At 38.8% G+C, this 24,354-nt stretch overlaps 1 long non-coding RNA gene across 1 annotated transcript; it reads right to left on the reverse strand.

The window, feature by feature from the left end:
• Positions 1 to 371: 371 nt before the first annotated feature.
• LOC143030669 (uncharacterized) lies at positions 372 to 24,145 on the reverse strand. Its single transcript, XR_012966925.1, has 3 exons — positions 23,958 to 24,145; positions 2,492 to 2,674; positions 372 to 1,028 (listed from the first exon to the last, which is right to left on the reverse strand). It is a non-coding gene; the product is annotated as an uncharacterized LOC143030669 (long non-coding RNA).
• Between the last annotated feature and the right edge of the window lie 209 nt (positions 24,146 to 24,354).

A 24,354-nucleotide genomic window follows, 5' to 3' on the forward strand; every position in this document is an offset into this window, starting at 1 on the left:
TGTTAACACATATACATATGTTAACACATATACATATGTTAACACATATACATATGTTAACACATATACATATGTTAACACATATACATATGTTAACACATATACATATGTTAACACATATACATATGTTAACACATATACATATGTTAACACATATACATATGTTAACACATATACATATGTTAACACATATACATATGTTAACACATATACATATGTTAACACATATACTAACGGTTTTCCATTCTACTGAATTTCCGTAGAAAAATCCGGAGTAAAGTCTGACATTTACCAAGTAACAACAGTGAAACCAACCCCAACAATAATACTATTTGTTCAACAGTACATGTGAAAATCAACAACCGATTCGAAGTCCACTACTGAATAAAAACCTCTCCCAACCCCATGACTCTTCTGACTATGCCACCTGCCACGTCACTCCTGCAATCTTTTCTATCTCATTTCTTCACCTGTTTGGTCTCCCTCCTCAACGCTCCACATTCTGTAGTGTCCAGATAGAAATGCAACTGCTCTATCTCTCACTGTCTTCTCTGGATATGATCTGTCCAATTAAATATCGGTTCTATTATCACCTTTACTATACATTTCACTCCTGTCTCCCTTATTATATTTATTCTCTTTGCCTCTCAGCGTTGTTACCATCATTACATTCTTTGTGGGCTCCTAAGTTTTGTCTCCACTGAATTCGCCAAATTCTAAAAATCCGTAGACTGTAGCTGAGATTACTCACTTGATGTAAAATTTGCGTTTCTAATATATGGGCAGAACCTCTTGTAATGTTCCTATACTTAACAAACCTTTTTCAACCATCCATACTGTGTTTTTATTTCATCTTCATGTCCATTAGTCAGTTTTAGCATTTAACTTTAATATACTCTTCAACTTCCTCCAGATTGTCAACATTATGATTACTCTGAATTTTAGTTCAACATTATTATTCATCTTCAAACCTACTTTGAGACTTTCCTAAATGGGATCACTCAGCCTATTTTGTAATTCTGTTGTTCCTGAAAAGATGAAATTGTTATCAGTAAATTTCAGGTCATTAAAATATTTCCTATTGACATTCAATTTTTACCTTCCTAACTCAACATTGTAAATCTTTATGAATCAAACTAAAATTATTTATAAGACCTTCAAACCTATTTTTAATCTCTCGCCTAAGTTCTTTTTATTATCATCCTTTACTTTCCTAATGATCATTTCAGGTATTGAACTCAGCTGTGCAAGCTTTATCGTCACTACCTAGTGTTTAATTATAAAATCAGTAATATCAACACTGTTGCTCTCATGTCCTAAAATCAAGTTAATTTAGTTCTTTTAGTTGATTTCTCTAAATAAATGTACAATTACACGTTTCTGGTAGGGTTTTCATGATTTTTCATGTTGCATTTCATAACAAAATTAACCAGTCTTATTTCTGTCATTTCTTTCACCTACTCCAAACTTCCTAACACACGATTTACCTATATTGTTTTCCCACGCTTTAGCATGGAAATCACCGACTACCCTTTTCTTTTTCTTCGTCCATCACTCGAATTGGATCATCACAAAATAAATCGATTTCATAATCTGAACTCAGTTGTATCTTTTACATGGCTAAATCACGATCCAAGATAGCATATTTGATACACTGCTGAATTTTACTGTTACCAGCAATCTCTCGATTAATCACGCACCCTACTCTACTAGATATTTAATTTTTTCATCTCAATAGTAGCACAAAAAATTGACTGTGGCATTGATTAAAAGACCCGTGATAACAATGGAAGATTGTGGCAGTATAATCTCACCATGCTACACAGTTTGTGTTGAGATAATTTTTTTTTCATCTCAATAATTAAGTGGAACCCTGTATATAGTATGCCTAATGGTCCACGCCGTCATTATGATATACAATATTTATGAAGAGTTTCCCTATTCGTCACATGGGACATGCCAGCAGTGGGTCCAGCAAACTAATCTTATCTCATATTTCGTAAAATACTTGATCGATATGGTTGACCCTTGAAAGGTTTCATTTCCTAATCGACATAACTATTGTAGTCATTTAAGCTATTCAAACCTACCAGCCAACGTCAAGATATTAACTCTCAGACAGAGGACGGTAAAAACGGCTGTAAATTACGTCACCATGTCGAATGTGTCTAGGATGCTCCTACAGCAAAGGAAGAATTCTTTTGTACACTGACATTCTGATGCAACACGTGTCAGTGGATCAGCAGCGGTCACTTTGGCTCGGGAAGGCGAGGAGGAGGAGGAAAGGGAGGAGGAGGAGGAGAAGGAGGAAGCGTAAACAAGAACTCGAGAAAACGTGGCGTCGTCGCCTAGCAGACAAATGATAGCGTCACTTGGGGGAGCCCCCTCCCCCCCACATATACAACACATTGGAAGGAACATCTGCACCTCTACCCCCTCGCCCCACCTCCGCTTGTGCAGTCACCTTTGTTGCTCCTCAACCATCTAGTACCTTCACTCTGTATCGTGGTGCACTGTCATGGCTGCAGGTTCTATTCAGCAGAGTTGTAGACTCGGTGAGTTTTCTTCAACCAGGACTCAACACATGAAGTTCGGGACATCATGTTTCAGACTTCGAAGACGTGGGGCGTGGGGATTTGTTCCAGTCTTTCTTTTCAAGGAAGACTCATCATAACTGGAATCATAAGAGGGTATCTTTCAGAAAATGAAAACACAAGGCTAATTTGCCCTACATACTTGTCTTCACACTCCTTTTAATGTGTACACACATATACACACATTATGTATATGTATGTATATATATATATATATATATATATATATATATATATATATATATATATATATATATATATATATATATATATATATATATAAACCTTTCTGCGATTTTGCTAGGCTCTTGACCCTGGGGATCTAAGACAGTATACGTATTGACTGCCACCACGCGTTCACTCTAGCGGGATCCGCACCACCTTCCATCGTGTTTCTCGCCTCTACATACTTGGACGTCCGCACGGCCATCGTGCTCACTATGTAGTATTAAAGAAATAGAAGAATATGATGATGATGATGATGGTTATATTAATGATGATAACAACAATAATAATGATGAAATATGTTGCACAAGATATCTTTTGCAGAGCCACGAATTTCATGTATTCGACAACAACCACCAGGTTGGACCATAATTTTTTCATTCAAGAAAGATTATGTTGTCTATGTAAGTCTAGAGAAGGGCAATATAAAATGAAGTGTTCGGTGTCTGGGTGGTGATTGCATTTAGGGGAATTTGCATCTGTAGGTAGCCATATTCTGTGTTGATATTGATATTGTTTGAAATCTTGATGGCGGCCTGAAAACAGAGGTACTAGTGTGATTCTTGTTTGTCCTTAGGGGACCTTTGTCCTCTGGAGGGCTGATGTCAGTGGGAGTCTGGTCGTTGGTCTTGGAATGTTTGTTTCATGTTCTGAGTATGTGTTGATATGTTGCGTGGTGTAGGTGGTAGATTGTAGACGTTTTAGTGTGCTCCCAATGTGGTTTTCTTTGTTACGGTCAGTTGGTGGAACTGGTGTTATGTAATGGGATGAATGTGTGGGACTAGAAGTTCATGCATAGAACTGTGTGCCTACTATTTTCATGTGCCGCTCTATGGGAAGGATTTTGGTTTCAGTGTGTACATGCTCTATGTGTTTTTGGTGCATCCTGTTGTTCTAATTATTACTAATGTTTGTAGTTGTTTGTAGGGTTGAATGCTGTTTTCTTGACTTTTGGGGATCTAAACTGGCATTGCGTGAGATTCTTGAAGGTCAGAATGCAATAGATGAAATAATTTTTCTAAATCACCCACTCACTTTCATATTTTTCTTTGATTACCCCAGTCGATTCCACCATCGAAATAGTTATATTATCATTAAAATACGTACTTATAAGAGCGAATTTCCGAAGATTACCGAGACGCGCAGCCATTCATCACGCATCGGTGGAACGTCATAGTAGTCAAACATTGTATGAAAGTGCCTTGGAACTGATTATTGCTTACGCACTCGCGGTTTCTATTGAAATTTTTTACCATTTTTAATTGCATCTAAATAAGAAGACTTTGTGGAGTTCGTTCATTATCCGTCCAGCCATATGTGTTTGAGTCCATAATACGAGCGCTAAGCGTCAAAAGATGATCAGGAAATGACTAAACATGCTGAAGTTGACCTTCTTGACGATTATGATGAAAATGGGAAGTCCGACCACAGCAGTGAAGAAAGTGGGGAGGAACGGTATCAGCAAGAGGAAAACCATGGATACAAGGCAGAAAGAATAGGAAATACTGACTGGTATGTCTAGGGATAGGCTAGGTTTAAGGCGAAACTAGAGCATCTTATTCTTAGTGTTAACATAATCAATGAATTGGTGCTGTGGCCATAAGCCTATGACATTACTCAGCCACCCCCAGCCTCCTGGCAGGTCCAGGGGGGTGGGTGGGGTTTCTGGGGGATAGCCATAAGGCAAGACCTATTACCAGTCATGGCAGTCTCATGTCACGTGGGCATAGGCCAACAACACAGGCCATAACTTAGAAGTGTTGGGACAATAATCCATGGTCCATCATAGGGTCTAAGCCTTAGCATGTGGCATGACGTTTATGTAGGCTGTCATGCGCATTTTGTGAATCTGCACAGATTATGAATATTCTTTGAAATGTGCAGCACCAATAATGAATTCATAATTGGGCGCATAGATCATGAATCCATTACATATGCACACATTATGAGCCTAGCCTTTTTACGAATATTCATAATGTGTGCATGTTAAACGGATGCATTATCTGATCGTCCAATTATGAATGCATTATTGGTACTGCCCATTTTATGAATATTCATAATATGTGCAGATTCACAAAATGTGCGTTACATAGGCTACCTAGTCTGTTGGCTGGGAGGGGGCGGGGTTCTCGTGTGCGCGAGTTGCTCTTCAGAATCATGAACTAGACTATAAGAGATGACAAAAAGGCCCTTTCCAATTATGATAATAAATAAGGATTATAATAATGATAACAACAATAATACCTTTTCCCACCCTTAGAAACCCATTGTCCTTGAGGCAACAATCAACAAGTACCCGAACAGAAGATAAAGAGAACAATATGTACTGATGTGTCTTCCCCTTGCTGTTCTCAGAACAAAGCTCTGGATCACAAATAAACTATGATGGTTACAATTGATAAAGCATTTCATATAACTAGATATTCGTGCACTCTATTCTTCTCCATCTCAAGAACCATATATTGTGCGGGCTGTTAAGGTGAATCATGTTTGATACTGAATATTCGTGCTCTTATTTGTATTTCATCACATATAACTAGCGTTTCTATCCTGGTGGACAATGTCGCGTCAAAGATGTGGCGTCACAGCAATTTTGGAGAGATTTATGGAAAGTAGAAGAAAGGGTAATGGAAGTTCATGGTGCCTTTCTCTTCGAGTGGAGAATGGTCTCCAATCACACGGAGTGAAACCGGCTGGAATATACGAGTAAGTATGCATGCACTGTGACTGCCAATAATTGCTAACTTTGGGCAGGATACAAGGCAACCTTAACCCCTTCGCTACAAAAGAAGGGGGTTCCTCCGCTGAATAAAATAGCCTAGAGGAAGTATATCAATCAAAACGGATCCTGTATTCGGCAGTGGCAACCAATTACCAAATGGATACCCACCGAGAGACGATGCAGAGGAGCTTGCAGACGAGGCAGAGGTTGGCACGGCCGTGCGATTCACTGAAGAGACTAATGTTCAGCAACGGACAATGGCTGCTGAATCTTTAGTGCTCAGTCAGCCATAACCAGCCCTTCTATCCTTGAGGACAATATCGGGGCGAAGAGGATGAATCATAAAAGTGGTAAAGGGCAAAGGAGGATAACGGAGAGGAGGGATTGGTAAAAGGGAAGCGATTACCATTTTTTTTTTATTGGAGTTTAGTCTCCAGTCACAATGCTGCGTGATTCTGGTCCGTAGGAACGCCACTAATAACGTCCCTGAATATTTAATACTCGAGACAAGGGGATGAGTGCTCAGTAGTGGGAATTTGACATGTGACAGGTCAACCTGGTCAAGAGGTCAGCTTCTTGACCTTAGAAGATCTCTGGTGGTGTAGCATAGCCTTATTGTGGTCAAAACATATACGTGTGTGTGTGTGTGTGTGTATGTGTTTGTGTGTGTGTATGTGCGTACGCACAGTACCCTTCTATAATTAAGGGCATTACTTTCCTGCCCATGCCCATATTGTGGTAAAACACAGAAGAAGTACGACTACCACCAAAAGGAAAAATGTTACCAATTCTTCTCCAAGCGTAGCCGAACACTCGATAAATTGTGTTATTGATGGTAAGAAAAGAAAAGAAAAAAAGTCAGGAGAATGGGAAATCGTTATCGGACAGTAATCAACAAAATGGAGTTAAAAACCAACGATAAAATTCAGACGACTTAGGTTCAGCCGTGCAGGGGGAGGGGTGCCCATATTATCCCTAACTGATCTGATCAAGTAGTTGCAGTGACAGATAAGATAGAATGGAGGCAGAAAGAAGTAACTTAGAGCCCAAATCCAAAACGATGGTGATCTGGTTTAAGTCCAGAGTTCCTTTGCCATTTCACACCACATTCACTGCTCATGCACATTCTGTTTCCCATTTGATCTATTAAGTTTCAATAGATCACTAACCCACACAAGAACCTTCAGTTGCGTCATCATTACGGTTGTCATATTTTTTTCAGCATTCAGTATTCGGTATTAGCACAGTTACATACGAGACTAGGCATGGCAACATCAAAGTATTCTTCTATTAAGTTCACAGCAAAGCAATTATGAGTGATGTTGAAATCTTGAAGTTGAAAAGTAGAATAATTAAAAATTTAATGTATATCATTATTGGTTGCAAAATGCTTGGTTATCATAGAAATATAATTGATTCCTTGTTTCTCATAAACGCATTTCTTTTCTCTCCAAGCTTGACATAACCCCAGCTATGATCTACGGATGTGACACTTGGTAATTGACAGTGGAGACAAAGCTAAGGAGTCTACAGACAGCAATGGGAAGATCGATGCTTGGAATAAGACTGAAAGATAGTGAGAGGATAAACTGGATAAAAGAGCTGACTGGAATGGAATGTACCTGTGACAAGTCGCTCGAGTCAAGAATGGAATGGACGCGGAATAGGATGTATAATTTAAGCACGGATGTATACTGATATTAGGTCTTTTGATGGTCTTGGTTGAGAAATGTTTGTATGATACCTAGCTTTTCACGCGTCTATTTATAATTCTACTGGGAGCTATTTCAGGCACGACTGCCCTTTCCATCCATGGGAAAGCACGATATGTTTTCCAACTGAATCGTACTTCTGGCATGCCGCGCAGCGTAGGGCAGCGACCTCACAAATAAAAATAAGAAAAAAAGAGAACAAACAAATAAACAAAACAAATAAATAAAAAATTAGACAAATAAATAAATAGATAATAATAATACTAAGTGGGTTAGGTCAAAGTTTAGTCCAACTAGAGATATTGATGCAGTTGTGAAACCAACACCTTAGAACAAACCATACTCTGAATGCATACTCTTGCTCTGTAAATGTCAACGGGCACTAACATAATAAACATAACTGGGAGGTGGAACAAATCGCTAGGATCAGGATCATTCAACGTTCATACAATAAATACACCTTTGTGACCACCGTACAGAGGATGCTAAAATTATCGTAACAATAGAAAATTAACGTACGGTCGGAACTTTCCCTATGATTTTCTGTGCAATTGTCCACGTTTTTTTCCTTCTTCTTCATTGGTATCCTGACCCTTCACCATTAACTCAGGATTCTCGTGAAATTCACGTTTTTTCATCAGCGTGTCTTTCTTTGCATCTTGTCAAAGTTCCACAAAACGCCAATAATTCATGCAAATTTCGTTTTTAATCAATTGTATATATATATTTACTAACTAAATAAAAAATCCTTATACAACTATCAGTTCTTATAGACATGATTACCAACAAGAAACAAATATATGAGAGTGTGGGTGGAGGAAGAATAAGCGAAGATGGGCTGGAATTCCTTTATTGCTTATACGTTTCGACCGAGTCGGTCTTCTTCAGTATAAGCAATAAAGGAGTTCCAGTCTATCTTCGCTTATTCTTCTTCCACCCACACTCATCTGTCTAAACCATTCATACAAACAAATAGATGTTTTATATGATACACATGATTAATTTTCATGCAATTCGATTAATATTATTACTGGTAACTACATATTTTTAAATAAAACACTTACCTTACGAAAATATATACTGTATATATAATCGTACATCACGCAGAGGACATTTTTACCGCATTTAGTACGAGCATGATCGTACGTCTGACAAGAATACGACCGCGTTTGAACCAGCCCAAAAACACATTCTCTAACACAAGAGCTAGCAGCGGATGAGGGGCAGTGAAAAGGAAGCTTCAGAGACGAGGAAATGAAGAAAAGGTGTCTTTCTCAAGAATGACAAGTGAGGAGAGAATTTTCGTGGAAAACATCGTACATCCGCCAACACTGGCTAAGCCAAGGTTACTAGCATCGATTTATTTTCTATTTCTATCCGAATACCTAATTTGAGCGCTGCCACGCTGCCGTATATTTCAGTACACAGTACATTTGTACAAACCCTACACCCTGTGTGTGTGTGTATGTATATATATATATATATATAATATATATATATATTATCGTTGCTTCTTTCCTGTATGCTACAATTATGTAAATACAATAAGAAACACACACGCACACAATCCCTTTGCTCAACAGGAACAATAACGCTTTGTATTAGTGAAATATTTTCATGCCGGAAACGCGGCACTAACTTGGGGGAAAGTGTGTGTGTGTGTGTGTGTGTGTGTGTGTGTGTGTGTGTGTGTGTGTGTGTGTGTGTTCATATCTAAAACCTGCTAAGTACGATACCGAGAGAAGTATTGTGCAAAGACAATACATGGGAATGGGATCACGGAACGAACCTTGTAGTGGTTGACCGAACGAGCTTCCTTACCGTGCGTCGCACAAAAGAATATAGCTTTCGTATGTATGACGACCCTGGCTGGGCCAATGTTATATCATCACTTTATTATTCGAATATTCAACCTTGTAGGAGGGAAGCCTACTGTACCACATGCAAGTCCGGTGATGCAAGTATCAGGAACAAATAGGCCGAAGGAACTATGCTTCTAGCTACATTTTTGTACAAAATAATCACGTGATTAATACAGGACTACATGTAACCCTATTAAACTATCACGTGTACGCACCTCACCTAAATGCGAACAGACATCTTCCGTTTTCTTCTTAAGGACAAGAATGCTCGTGGCTGACCCCTCATTTCATCATTAACATTCAAAATTTTTCATTATCACAAACCACCCTCGATGAGAGTTATGGTCATAATGCAAATAATAATCACTATACACAGAATGGTGGCAACGACACGAATCCAGAACGTTTTGGTGATGCGAAACGTTTCGGCGATTTTAGCAGGAACGAGTGACTAGCACCATGTGGGCGACAGCTGATCGAGTGTAAACAAACTTGACACTGCCTCGAGTTCCCTCCGGCAGATCAAAGTCGTGTGGGCAAATGAATGGAAGGGGCATGATGGATAAAATAACCTAATTCATTCCTCTTCATCTATTTAATTTGTCTATTTTATTTTATTTTGCCCATAGGGATTTATATATCCAGCTGACACAATGACATTTCGATGGGAAATTACAATTTGCGTTTAGGTCACCACCCTGCGCTGCCAGATGCACGACTTGGAAAACATATCGTACATTTCATTCGCAACCCACGCGTACTCTAGGTCCGACAAATGCCAACGATGACAGACGTAAACAAACATTGTATAACTGTCTCCATCTCCCTTCCCCTGATTCGTTTGTGACTACCGATGCCAACATCCACCCTCCTCCTTCCTGTGCCTCCCGAGCCGTGATAGATAAATAAATAAAAATCTTACAAGGCGCTCATTGGCAGTAGCCACTTTTCTATACAACTACCCTTTCATTTTACTACCCACAAAAACCGATCCCGTAGAAGTGGGTGGTCTGAAATGGTTGTTCCTAATAACGATGTAGCCTGCAGTACATGGCACATTTTTTCTTTGTCATTCATAAAAATGCTACGGTTATGTTTGCACACACTTAAAACAAAATGTTGTCCAAACGTAAGACGCTAAAAGAGGGGAAAAGGATTGTCTCACTAGAATAATGTAAGCCATTCAATCGAATGACTTTTTAATCTGCTTTCCTTTGCGGATTTTGAAATAAGAATTCTTTCGTCCTTGTTCACTCCCTAACTATCTAATAATTTTTCTTCTTATTAAAAATCTACTCGCCATCCCTAGGATTTGAGGGCCTTCTCAAATCATTGAACCCCCTTTTTAAATATTATTACTCTCGTTTCCTACCTATACTATTACAGCATTGAAATTACTTAACACTATTACCCTACTACTACTACTGATATTGTTGCTACCGACAAAGCAATATTACATTTATCTTATTACTATTGGTACTTCTATGGCCATTCCACAACCAAAATTACTCGAAACGTCGTTTTTCCAGTCAATTGTAACTGTCGTAGTTCATTCCTATCGGTTCTGGACAGATTCTCCTCAAATTATATGAATCTGAATAGCAAGCAGACTTTGATTACAGTATTCTAGACCTGATGAACATTTCAATGTGTCTAACGTTCGTATACGTTTAAATTATCTTAGTTCGTCATTCAATATATAATAATGAAGTTTATTTGAATTTTGGAGACTCGAAAAATAAAAGATTTAGACCGAAGTCATTTCTACTCAAACGAACTCACAGCAGCTGACGAGAATCGAACTGTCGATGCGGTTTTCTCGCTCCCATCGTCCTGAGCAATGACCACAAATATTAGAATTTTATTTTTGGGAAGTGGTATAGGCTATGGATATATATCAAGGCTTTGTCTTCGGGAAAATATGACAAACGCCTCTATTACTAGACTGAAAAAATTATAAATATACGTATACTATTTCCATATTTGCTGAAAATGACCTTACAAATTTATCGTTGTCCCTTGCTGATACAAACTGCGTCAGTATGGCTGACATAATTTCTTGCTTATTCAGCGTCGGGGTATTAAAAAACAGCAATTACAATGTATACATACCAAATGAACTTCCCCCCATAAAAGATGGCCGAGTCAAAACACTCATTATACTTCCAAACTTAATCAACATCCCTCCCATCTCAGCACCTCGTAGATGATGGGCCATTATGTTGGGTGCAAATGAAAAGCACCTTCACGCTGGGAAAATAGTGTATTAAGTCACTATTCGATATATTTACACAATATTCAAATGCATGTATACACTTCGAAGGTTACGACAATATTGAGCCACGCTTCGTTACCAAATCCGATTTGGCGGCAAAACTCATAGAGGCGCGCGTGGGCTCATTGGTTCTTACATACATCGAACATAATTACAATACATGTGCAACAATTCAACAACATATTCAATATATAATGATAAAATTAAAGGCTAACAACACACCCAATGATTACAAATGCAATATATGGGGAAATTATACGTAAACCATTACATCGCTCGGCCACCACCACTCGGTGACCCCACCAAGCAATAGGGGAAAAATGAATGACCAAGGCAAAACAAAACTTAAAAAGATGACCTACTTCACACACACCATATTATATATATACAAAAGTATGGGGAAAATGTGTACATGAACACAGCCTATACAAGAAAACACACATAATACACATATATATCTGTACAAAAGGATATAAGAACATATAAATATATATATATATATATATATATACATATATATATAAGTACTCGCGCCATTTAGACTAGAGATAATAAATGCCGGACGTCCGGTATGTGACACTTCATAGTTAAACATTACAAAATACAAAGCAAGACAATACACTTAATAGCTGAACATTACAAAATACAATTCAAGACATTACACTTAAAAGCTAAACATTACAAAATAAAATTCAAAACATTACACTCAAAAGCCAAATATTACAAAATACAGTTCAAGGCACTATGGATAACATCATAAGCAATGCACACATATAGATATTAAGGCAATGGACCCCTTGAACGGGGATTACAAATGTGAGGGGGAGGCCGGGTGTATGGAATACATAAAGAACTGATTTTTGCACTGAAATTAACAACTGACACTAAAGCCGAGTCAATCTTAAAAAAACTTGAGGCATATTTTGAGGAAAACAACATTCCTCTCAAGAACATCGCGGCTTGTGCAACAGATGGCGCTGCTGCTATGATCGGAAGGTATCGGGGATTCAGTGCGTACTTGAAAAAAGTTGTCCCCAACGTCGTTTGTGTCCACTGTGTTGTTCACCTGGTCGGCAAAAACTTAGCAGGACGTCTGCATGAAGTACTTGGGCATGTTATCAAAGCTGTCAACTTGATAAAAAAAAATGCTCTGCAGGATCGCCTTTTTCAGCAACTGTGTGGGAAGAATAAAGAAGAATTCGAACGACTTGTGTTGCACACGGAAGTAAGGTGGCTGTCTAAGGGTAATTGTTTGCAACGTTTAGTTGCACTTTGGGACATCGTTATCTCTCTCTTGAGTGAGACGGAACTCGGACAAAAGCCTGTTGATGCAAAGAGCGATATACTCTACCTGTCAGAAATATTTGAAAAGCTAAAAGTTCTGAACAAAGAGCTTCAAGGAAATGACTCCACCTTGTTTTCATGCAAGGAGGCGATCACTGTATTTATAGGGAAACTCAAGCTGTTCTGACTGAACTTTGGGAGACAGGAGTTTGCCCAGTTTCCATCCTTAGCAAGTATATCCACCGAGCTGCTTGATGCTGACCTAGCAGTGTATGTCGACCATCTGAAGCAGTTGCATAATGATATGGAAACGCGCTTTTCTGACCTACTTCAAATGACCGTGCCTGACTGGTTTGTGGACCCATTCATTGCTGATGCATCTGAAGTTGTCACCCTACAAGAAAGTGTCATTGAACTGCAGAATGACACAACAGCTCGAGCAAGGTTCAAGCGTGGAGGGCGCCATAAGCTGTGGATAAATCAAGATGTGTATGAAAAGTACCCACTGCTCTGGAAGGAAGTGAAGTTGCTTCTACTTGCTTTTTTCATGTCGTACTTAGTTGAGACTGGTTTCAGTCGGGTGATGCACTTGCAGTCAAAGACTTGAAACCGCCTTGATATCGAAAAAAGAGGCGATTTACGTCTTTCTCTGACATCTCTGGAGCCAAATATCGATAAGGTGGCAACCCTGCATCAGTCACAGGGATCCCACTGAAACTTTTGAAAAAAGAGCCAAGTTCGCCTACATGTATTCCTGCTCTATTAATTTTTATAGTATTCAACAAATAAATTTATCTAACAAATATTGTTATTTGATTAATGCCTGAAGTGTTTTGATTCCATGATATTTCCACTTCTTTGGGTGATCAGGGTGAGGGATTGATGGAGTTGGCATGGGGGCCCACAAGGTTTTTTTATTGCGTCGAAAAGGGCCACACAACATATGTTGAGAAACACTGCTATAGACAACACGATTCGTAACTCCTAATGGATCACTATCAGGTCAAAGTTTCGAGGCGTCACTTCAGGAAAATCAATCTCACCTACATACATTGCATACTAAGAGGCCAAGTGAGCTGCGTTACATGCTTGTGGAGACCGTAGCACAGCTGTTATGATAGCAGGCGAATGCTGGACAGTGTCAACGTCAACAATTTCGAAGGAACCTAAATGACTGCCAGAAGAGTGTGGAGGGAGCACCAGTAACATTGGTTAACATAGCTGTGGTAATATGACCCTCACGGACAGTGGAGAGATTCAGGCTGAAACAAGACCTCAGAACCAATTGGAACACCTGAACTGCGCACCGGGACTCGAACTGCACTTGAAGGCCCAATATAATGCTCGCCTACAACAACAGCACAAGAAAGAATAGGAGAGCCTAGATGATTAGAACTCTTTGAAGACAACTGTATGGTCTGATCATCTACAGAAGGTGAGATACATATGGAAACTGGCTTATCCGATGTAAGAATAACAGATTTGTGATCACAATGTCACTACATGGCGCCTAGATATATTTATGCCATTTGCTGTAAGAGCGTCAATGTCCAAGAGACAATCACAAATGAGAACAATTCCAGAAACTACAACACATGGAAAACGATAGCATGGGAAGAAAATCTTAAGGGAATGCAAATAGACCAAAGAATGGGCAAGGGAGAACCTTGTTCGGAATACAAAAAGGAGATAAAAGTACACTATATAATTCCTTGAGAACATAATATGCCCTTTTACCTATGAGACTACATTTTGCTCCAGTATCTATCGTTACGGAGATAGGTGTTTTCTCTGTATAAAACTGGAATGTAAGTAATTGAGAAGACTCAGCAGTCACCAAAGGGATGATCTGAGACCGGTTATTACTGGTCAATCCCTTGTTTTTTTATACGGGCACTGGTGAAAATGGGGCTGAGTTTGCCTAAGAGTTGAAGAGGTTTCTGCTTTAAGTTTCAGAATCTTTGAACACTGTTCAATTGATTGATTACATTGACCATGGGCAGGATAGTAGCCAAGTTTATTCTGAAGCGTTACTCTAGAGAAGTCATGTGTCATGTTAGAAGTGGTATCAGAGAAGTTTCTACGTACAGGGGTCTGTATTGACTTGTGCTCGTGAAGCTTTTGGCGAAAGCAAAAAGCACTTGTGTAACCTCACTTTTTACAATAGGTACATTTAAGTAGAGGTGGTCATAATGTAGACGGAGTGCTTTGTGTAGGTATTAATGACTGAGAGGGTGGAGAGCTAGGAACATCCGTATGTTGTTGCGCTTTGCTAATACACAAAGAACCATTTAGTACTTTCTGTACATTCCTTGAGAGCCTTGTTGCAAAAGACAAAAGGGACTCATCCGTCTTATAGCTGAGAGAAGATGCTACTCTTCTCTCTATAGGCACCAGCAACATGATATAAAAAAAAAAGTATTTCAAAATAAGGCGGAACCTATCAAAGGGATAGCATCTCTATCTACCTAATCTGATTGAAACAACGACTATAAGGCCTCAAAAACAATATTGCTGGCCTTGGTCTGAACACGCATATAGTTCAGTGTTTCCAAATTGGACGTGAGCTCATCAACTAAATGGAAACAACACTGAAATTTATCATCTACAGGGGAATTGTCAAAAAAACTTAAGAAAATTAGCTCTAAAAGTATAATAATGATAACATAATGTTTTGGGGCTAAGACATGAGGCTGTCATCATTTCAGCTGCCAATGAGTTAGGAACGAGTAGAGATCTCACGAATGAGATTTTATCAGAACCATTAACTACATTAGTATTCACTATGCTGCCCTCACATTGTTGGAGGAAGGCAGCCGCTGGATAATGAAGGTCCTCAGCTGAGAATTTAACTATGGGTCTTGATGTAAAAGGGTAAATGTAGTATTGACTATGGTCTGGCTGCTGATAAATGATGACAACTTTTCCTCAATAGACATCGTTAAAGGAAGGCTAGAGAGCTGTATACCACTCCGAAGTAACAATAACGCGAAAAAAAGAAAAATGAATTCTTAATACACACATTAATTATTACGACCGTTTACAAAATCACATGCCCCTTCAAGGATTATGATGAATCCACCTGGGCTGGTGGTTGTAAATTGAATCCAACACTAGGGAATTTTATAGAAAAAAGTAAATAACTCCAATTCTCTGGAAAAAAAAAATAGAAAAAAAAAACGGCACCGCAAAGGAATAACCATACAATAACTAAGTGAAAGCAAAATGGCCGAGAGAATGACCTTCCAATATGGCTGCTTATGACGTAGGGAACATGGCTACCTATCTATGACGTAAACAATATGGTTGCCTGGATAATAACTATTTGGAAACCACACACACACACAAATGGAATCACAATGCTTAACAATTTGAACATAAACCAGTCTTTTCAGGAGGCTGCGTACTGAAGCCCGGCAATCACGCAGGCAAATTCTTCGCACAGACTAGGCTGGATAAGTAATCCTTCCACATCTAGGCTCCAGATGAGTTGCCAATAACACAGCGGCAATAAGCGACCTTTCCACATATGTAAAAGACAATGATAATAAAGAAAAGTCCACACGAAGCGCCAAAGCTGGGGACCACGAGGTATTCTCTCTCTCTCTCTCTCTTAAAAAAAAAAAAAAAAAAAAAAAAAAAAAAAAAAAAAAAAAAAAAAAAAAAAAAAAAAAAAAAAAAAAAAAAAAAAATCACATCACATGGCACACATTTAAAATACAGTGGTCATGAGCACCCATTTTTATGTTATTCCTGGTCATTGTACAACTAGAAATCCTAGCAGAAAATAGAAAAAAAAACACGAAACGCATAATATGCTGGCCAGCCATAGTACGTATCTCTTGACAACGTCCACCTGTTTAAAATATTTAAAAATTTGACTTTACCGCGTGCTACCAAATGTGTTGGATGGCAATGAAAAACACCTTCGCACTGGGAAAATAGTGGATTAAGTCCCCATTCGTTACATTTACACAACATACAAGAGTGTGCTTACACTTTGAAGGTTACGACAATACTGAGCCACGCTTTGTTACCAATTCCGATTTGGCGTCAAACTTCAGAGGCGCGCGTGTGCTCATTGGTTCTTATATATATTGTACATAACTACAATACCATATTTCAACAACATATTCAATATATAAAGAAAATATTAAAGGCTAATCAATACACCCAATGACTATTAATGCAATATATGGGGAAATTATACGTACACCATCACACCATCCATGTCACTCGCCACAACGCTCAGGTCGAGGGTAATGTAATGTTAACATTATCCAGTGCTTTCCGCATGTTCAACATTCTTTATGTTCTCGAATGAATCTTTACTTCGTATAATGACGTCACTGGATTGACATTTTACCAGCTGAATAAAATTCTCTGGCGTAAACCAGAACAAAATTTCCAAACTTCGACATTCAACTAGATTTTATTTAATGGATCTTAAAAAATCTACAGCAATTTTGGTTCAAGTGTGATTATTAATAAACTGAATTACTTGGTGTGCTGGTTACGCCAAGTTGTAGTCAAAGCTGTTGTAGCTTTTTTCTTATTCATTGGAATCTAATCATAAAAGTATTCGATTATTTATTATTTATTTATTTCTATTTTATTATTATTATTATTATTATTATTATTATTATTATTATTATTATTATTATTACTATTATTATTATCATCATCATAATCATTAGTATTATTATTATATTATTATTATTATTATCATTATCATTATTGTCATTATATCCTTTATTTATTTATTTAATTTGTTTATCTATTTTTGCGTAGATTCGAATTCGGCAAATTCGCGACGTTTTTTTGTGACGACGACTTCTGTTTACGATCTGCTGCATATCCAACTCCTTTGAATAATTTAATACGAAATGCAATCAGAACAAAATTTGCACTTTCAACTAGGATATATATATATATATATTTTAACTGAAAGAAAATTCTATCTACTGTGTATTATATTTTATACATGGTGCTCAGTGTATTGTACTAAAATAAAAGGTAAGGAGGTAGTGCATAAATAAAGGCCTGTTCATGGCAGTTTTTAACGCTACTGAAACGCTAGACGCAACCGGTAAAGTTGAACATGTTTAACTTTATCACAGCGTCAACCAGACGTTGCAAATTCGTGATTTTAGACCCTATCTAATTAAGACGCTTGTTCAAAGCGAATAAAAACAGCGCCGTGTAAACGACGCTTAAGGCCAACTGAGAAGGTTTTGGATTTCTTTATTTTTTGTTATTTCATGTATAGAAATATAACTTAGAAAAAGTTAGAACACTAAAATTCACGTTTCTAGCATTTTACAGTCTTGATTTTATCAAAATAGCATGTTTTTAAAAGTACCTGATAGCAGACGAATTTTTCAATGTCGAAGTTACATTTTCCACCGCCAGGGCAACTGATGACGTAACGACTACTATTTACATTCTTCACCATGGCCAGCACGCAATACGAAAGTGACTTCACATCGAGTGAAGAAGATTTATCGGATCTGGGTGCCATTTATTGTTTCAATGTGGGTCAAGTTTAGACTAACCATGTTTGTTAACGAATTATCAGTGACAGCATAGATAACACATGATCAGGGCCCTTACATGAAAAAGGACAAAGGAACCCTGGATATTTTTGTGTAATATACGAATTTTGCGTTAGAATGAACAGAATATGAAATATTTGTCCTTTATCCTTTCTGCAGTAAGGATATTAGATATTTTTTTAAATATATTTATTTCGCAAGCCAATAGCTAAAACAGGCTGTAAGGGATGGGAGAGATGGGAAGTGGTGATGGGGGAACGGGGGCGTCACTGACAACTTTGCCCCGGGGCGGCACTTTGGCATGCAAGGGCTCTGCGTATGATACAGACTGATACACCTACCCCTAGGCGTTGTCTTTTTTCAATAGCAGTGTTCCTTCGACGGCGTTTGCTTGCTGAACCTGGGGGTCTTGTCGATGACAAAAACTGTCGGTGTTGTATCTTATTTTAGAATGGGCTTCGTGCTAATTCCTAGTGACTCGGCAAGGCCAGGGTCCCGAGTGTACTGTTGTTGTTTTTTTGTTTTTTAAATGTTTCGAACAAAGTTTCATTTTCAATCAAGGCTTCTATGACTCGTGCCGTCTGCACCGAATGATCCAGTCCTTTTTGCGAACATGATCTTACAGAAAATAAAAATGAAGTCCATCCGCAGCAGAAAGTTTCATCGAATCACTGTTGCAATTTGCGGCGACACAAACCATTTTCGAGCTAAATTGATAACACCTTGCTAACACACGAAATATGACAGACCACTGATCAAGTTGACAGCACAGCACGGCATTTTATAGTCCACACATATGGCCTGCATCAGAATGTAAACAGCAGTATTGACGTCACAGCCGATAGAGCCTACCGAGAACAGCCGAAGATCGGCGAAGGAAAAGTTCGTCTACTACCGATATTTTAATAGTCCTTTTTATCACACTGAGTAATAATAAGGTTTTATGTTTGCATTATTTTATCAAAAAGTGGCCAAGCCATACATCTAGCAAATATTCACCACCTCCTTGAAAACCTCAGTTGATCTTTGAGCCAGGAAACGGTCAGCCGATGCTGCTGTACATTATTTTACTATACATATTTTCTATTAATTAATAAAGATATTCGTGAGATAACATTTATTTACTGTGTGGGTTTTACAATTCAACAAACTCGTAAAACTCGTTTGACACGTTTCCTACTTCCTGTCTAATGCTCATCCGACTTTTGAATAATGCAGAGACGGCTGATCAATAATCGGGCTCGCAAATCGCGCTTGCAGTTATGCATGCATGATGTATACGTCTGTACAAACAGTTCCAATACGAATCTCCAAATTGGTAACTCAAATATTCGGAACGAAAGGTTACAAAACCTTAAATAAACAATTAAATAAATGCATACATAAATTATTGAAATAAATAAATAGATAACAATTAATAGAGAAAAAAAATTGATACCTGAGGCACTTTTGAACATTCTGAGACATTCAGGCACATGTTCAGTGTTCAGTATTGGCAGCATACAGGTACAACCACAACACATATCGGGAGGAGGGCCTGTGGCAGGAGCACCAGGGGAAGCGATCGGTTTCCTCCTTAATCCCCGTGAGTACATAAGCGTGAAGTTGTCAAGAATTGCTTTTGGTCGACACGTACGTGTGTACGTGCGGTACACAAAGAAGAGGAAGGCGAAGAAGAAAAAGAAGATGAAGGAGGAGGAGGAAGAGAAGAAGAGAAAGAAGAAGAGGAAGACGAAGAAGAAGAAAAAGAATATGAAGGAGGAGGAAGAGGAGAGAAGGAAGAGGAAGAAATAGAAGAAAACGAAGACGAAGAAAAACAGGAAGAAGAAGAAGAAGAAGAAGAAGAAGAAGAAGAAGAAGAAGAAGAAGAAAAAGAGGGTGAGGAAGAAGAAGTCATGGAGTCGATCAGTTCGAATTTTTGGCCCATGTTCGAGGTAACGTCACGCCTGTTCGAACCATCTTTGGTGGGAACCAAGATCTAAGGAATAACAGGTCTAACCACTTCCGACCGAATTTCGAGGGAGTTGGCGCAGCGGGCCCGTGAACGTCACCTGGCTGTTCAAAGTGGGGTACGCGGGTCCTATAGCTGTCAGTTGAAGCTGGTGCGTCGCAATTAGTTATATTCTGACAAATATTATACAAAATATATATATATATAAATATATATAGAATATTATAGTTCCTGTCTATATATATGAATATATAATATATATGATATATGATATATAATATATATATATATATATATATATATAATATAAAATATTATAGTTCCTGTCTTCCTTGGCGTTTCACAGTTTTCTTCAGTGTTTCACAAAGAGAAAACGGACCCAGCCTAATGACGTCAGAAGCTGCGCACAATAATTCAAACGGTCTGACCTGTATATTTAGACCTTGGTGGGAACTATGCAGCTTTTCCTGTTCCATGCATCCGATTACATGTCTATGCACAAAAATACCGTCACCGGTGCGGTGTACTTTATATTCCTGTTCTCACCAGCACGATGAAACATATAATTTGCCTGCCTAGTAAGACTAGTAGTGGCAAATCTAAACCAGAGCAGAGTATTCAATTCCATCGCCATTATATAGAATCAGGAAATAAACGGGTTAGATATGATATATGTACTATTAACTCTGATCCTTGAGTGGCAAAGTCAAAGCAGACACCTACATCAAAAGACCCATTCACATCACAACTTCCACCTCAGCACCTTGAGAAGGATCACCTACATGGGTGCAGCGCAGAGAAGCGCGGCAGATACACTGAAGGGTCACTCAACAGCTGAAGCTGGTTGACCCCACTACTTCACCGAACAGCGGACCCTTCCCCACCCTACAGTGAAATGACATTTTGTATATCAATCCTGCGTCTTTGTACAAAGCTATAAGTCCAACCACCTTCCTACTCGAGCACGCCCACTACCTCTGGCCTTGCGGCCGTGCTGACCCATGCAACCACCCTTACTCTACTATGGAGGCTCTCTAAAGCGTTGAACCCATCATCTATACACAACCAGTCTCCATTCACCCCTACTTCTATCCTCTCCCGTCCTTCCTCAACAGACATTTCCCTCTTTACCAATACCCCTTTTACCCCATCCATCCATCTCATCCTAGGTCGACCCCTCATGTTCATTCCTTTCACCTCTGCTTTTTTTCCCCACATCATTTAATAGTCTTTCTTCACTCACTCTTTCCATGTGTCCAAACCATCCCAATACTCTTTCATCAACCCTATCTCCCAATTCCCTTTCCACCCCCGTTCTCCTCACCTCTTCATTTCTCACTCTATCCAACCTAGTAATCCCTATCATACTTCTCAGGCACCTCATTTCAAACACATTCAAACCCCTCCTCTCTTAGTTCCATGTTTCTGACCCGTATAGTGCTGTCGGCACAACCATCCCTTCATACAATCTCCTCTTAGTATAGAATTCTAGTATAGAATTGGAAATTCATTTGGTGTTGTAACTGATCACCGAATGTTGATACATAACATACTGTAACTTGTTAAACCACAGAACGGTCCAAAGGATGTTGCCGTTGGTTCCATTTGAATGAAGTGTAATAGATATTTTTCTTCGATTCGCTGTTCTTGAGAATCCGGTTTCCCTATTCATCCTTGTTTTGCCAAGTGGTAGACAGGCTATTTTATTAATCTATAATACTCTTTCGGTAAGAGAAGGTCCAGTGGCGCAACAAAGATCTGCCCTCCCCGCCAAAAAAAAGGGGGGGGGGCTGCTATATCTTCGACCATGTAGTCGGAGAACGGTCATGGCACTAGAATTTTTTTTATTGTTTACTTGTGTTATGGTTGTCGGCCTTTATTCTAATCAGAAATAGAACTGACGTATGAGTATGTAATAAGCACTTCAACTGGACTTCTTGTTCATTTATTTATTTGAAGAAATATGTAGTCATATTTCATACAGAATGCATCGGAAATTGTGATTAATGGAAATATAATGGGTATTACACTAATCCATTCCTAATTCAGTATTGAAACATGGTAACTGTACGATAAATTTCCGTTGATATTTCCAGTGAGAGGTGAAGTGTTCCTCACCCATTTTAATAAGCAATTTTTTTCCGACCTCACAGTCAGAGGGGTAGATTTTGCTCTCATGTTACACAGAACGACGGGCTAACAATCTGCCGAGCTCAGACGTACCTTTCCCTTTTGTATTTCAGGGCACCTCTACGCGCACGCGCACGGGGATGAGCTAGCTTCGTCTTTAAGGTGATTATAAGCTTGCTTGCCGCACGATTTCATTATTATACCAGTCTAGTGCAAGTATTTTTTTAACCATATTAAGCATTTTAGTGTTAACACATGCTTAGCTGTGTTTCACTGGTGGACGTTCACTGCATCATCCAAATAATGACTACTTTCCCAAGCTCGAGACGCTTTGTTGGGCGTCATGCTAATGTGTTTCGTAACGCTCTATTCTGTGAAAGAAAATGTACCAGTAGGCGACACCTGGCATTCCACCAACAAAACTGTAGGAACTCATATCTCTAAGCCAAAACTTGACTTTTATTTCGCTAAAGCAGAATGTATTTTTATCACCGGAGACCTCTCACTGCTCCTCTGAAGCTGACAATATCATATCTGTTATTTACTTTTTAATGTTCCATGCGAGAGTATGTTGTGACGACATGGCAGCATGTGGCACTTCGTCCCTTGAGAGCTAGGATGAATTCATTGGAGTAGAAACACATTTCTTCTACTAGTTTGTTGAAGAAGTATATTTTAGTTCTTGCCCAATTATCACTTAGCGTATAATTAAAAGGGATCAAAAGGCGTACAGAGAAGCAATGAATTTACAGGGTTATGGCGATACGTGGCATCTCCCTCAGAAATGAAATAGCGCAATCTGGCATCTCCCACTATACCAAGCAAGTGATAGGAAAACAATGTTGGTATCTCGGCACCTGCTACCAGCAGCTATTTCGTAGGTGGGACACAACTATAAGAAATATGGTCACCTCGTATTTGAATTATTACCTCTTGTACATCATAGCAGTCGCTTACGTAGTTGCATGAACTCACCTGTGAAATGTTGTATCCCCAAGAATGCGAAATGATCATAAATAATGTCACTAATACAGTCCAGTTATTTGCTGACATTGGTAGAACATGGATAAAGAAGGATAACATTCTACATCCTTATCAAAACTGTACGAACCTAAGTGGTTTGTCTTTAGTTTGCCACTCAATTATATAATAAAGTGTATCAATAAACCCTTTATTTCTTTAGTGTAATGAAGCAAATAGGCGTAACGAGGAATACGCAATACTGCAACACATGTTATCACAAGACAGTGAACATCATGTAAATTCATTTTATAAGGACCTTAGCACATGTCTGCTACCAAGCAGGTTCCAGTTTTGGAAATAATTTTTCTTTCAGAGGTGGGAGAGTGAGGACGAAGAGGTTGCTGTGGGAATAATTTTGGATTGCTAAATCCAACTGCACAGAGGGGGTGGAGATGCAGGTGTTATATACAAGGTGAATCTAACACAGGTGTTGTGTAAATGACAAGCAGGTGCGGGGAATATAGCGAGTGTTTTCTGAGTACGGAATGGAATATCAGCAGACAAAGACATACATGGAGATAAATAGCAGTCATACGAAAAGTGGTAGGGAGGGAAGGAAAAAGACGCTAAGAGATCAAAGCGGTTATGGCTATGGCCGATGAGGTTGGCATGGCGTCGACCTACCGTTATATTTGTTATCGAGATCTTCGGTTCGACATGGCAGCGGTTACAAATTAGAGAGGGTACCTTCGTTTTCAAATTCCAGATGATTTGCGGGTATACTCTCGGAAGTTGGTAAGCCTGTAAGGTTAAAGCGAGGAGTTACCAGCACACGTACACTGGATAAGAAAACTGACAAATGAATACTAGCTATATACAACATAAGGTATCGCTCCTGCGTGCACTGGGGAAAGGGTTGACGTCGAGATTAAGATGGCTGCTTAAAAAAATGAAAATATACAAAGCGTGGTGTAGAGCTAAATGTAGTTCTGCCTGTTCAACAGTAATGTAAATATTGTATATTTATGAACTAAAATTGTGTTGAAGTATCATCAGGTAATGATGTGGAGTCACAATACAG

Source organism: Oratosquilla oratoria, chromosome 1 (assembly GCF_046742065.1).
Source record: "Oratosquilla oratoria isolate Oo_2021 chromosome 1, ASM4674206v1, whole genome shotgun sequence".
NCBI lineage: Eukaryota > Metazoa > Arthropoda > Malacostraca > Stomatopoda > Squillidae > Oratosquilla > Oratosquilla oratoria.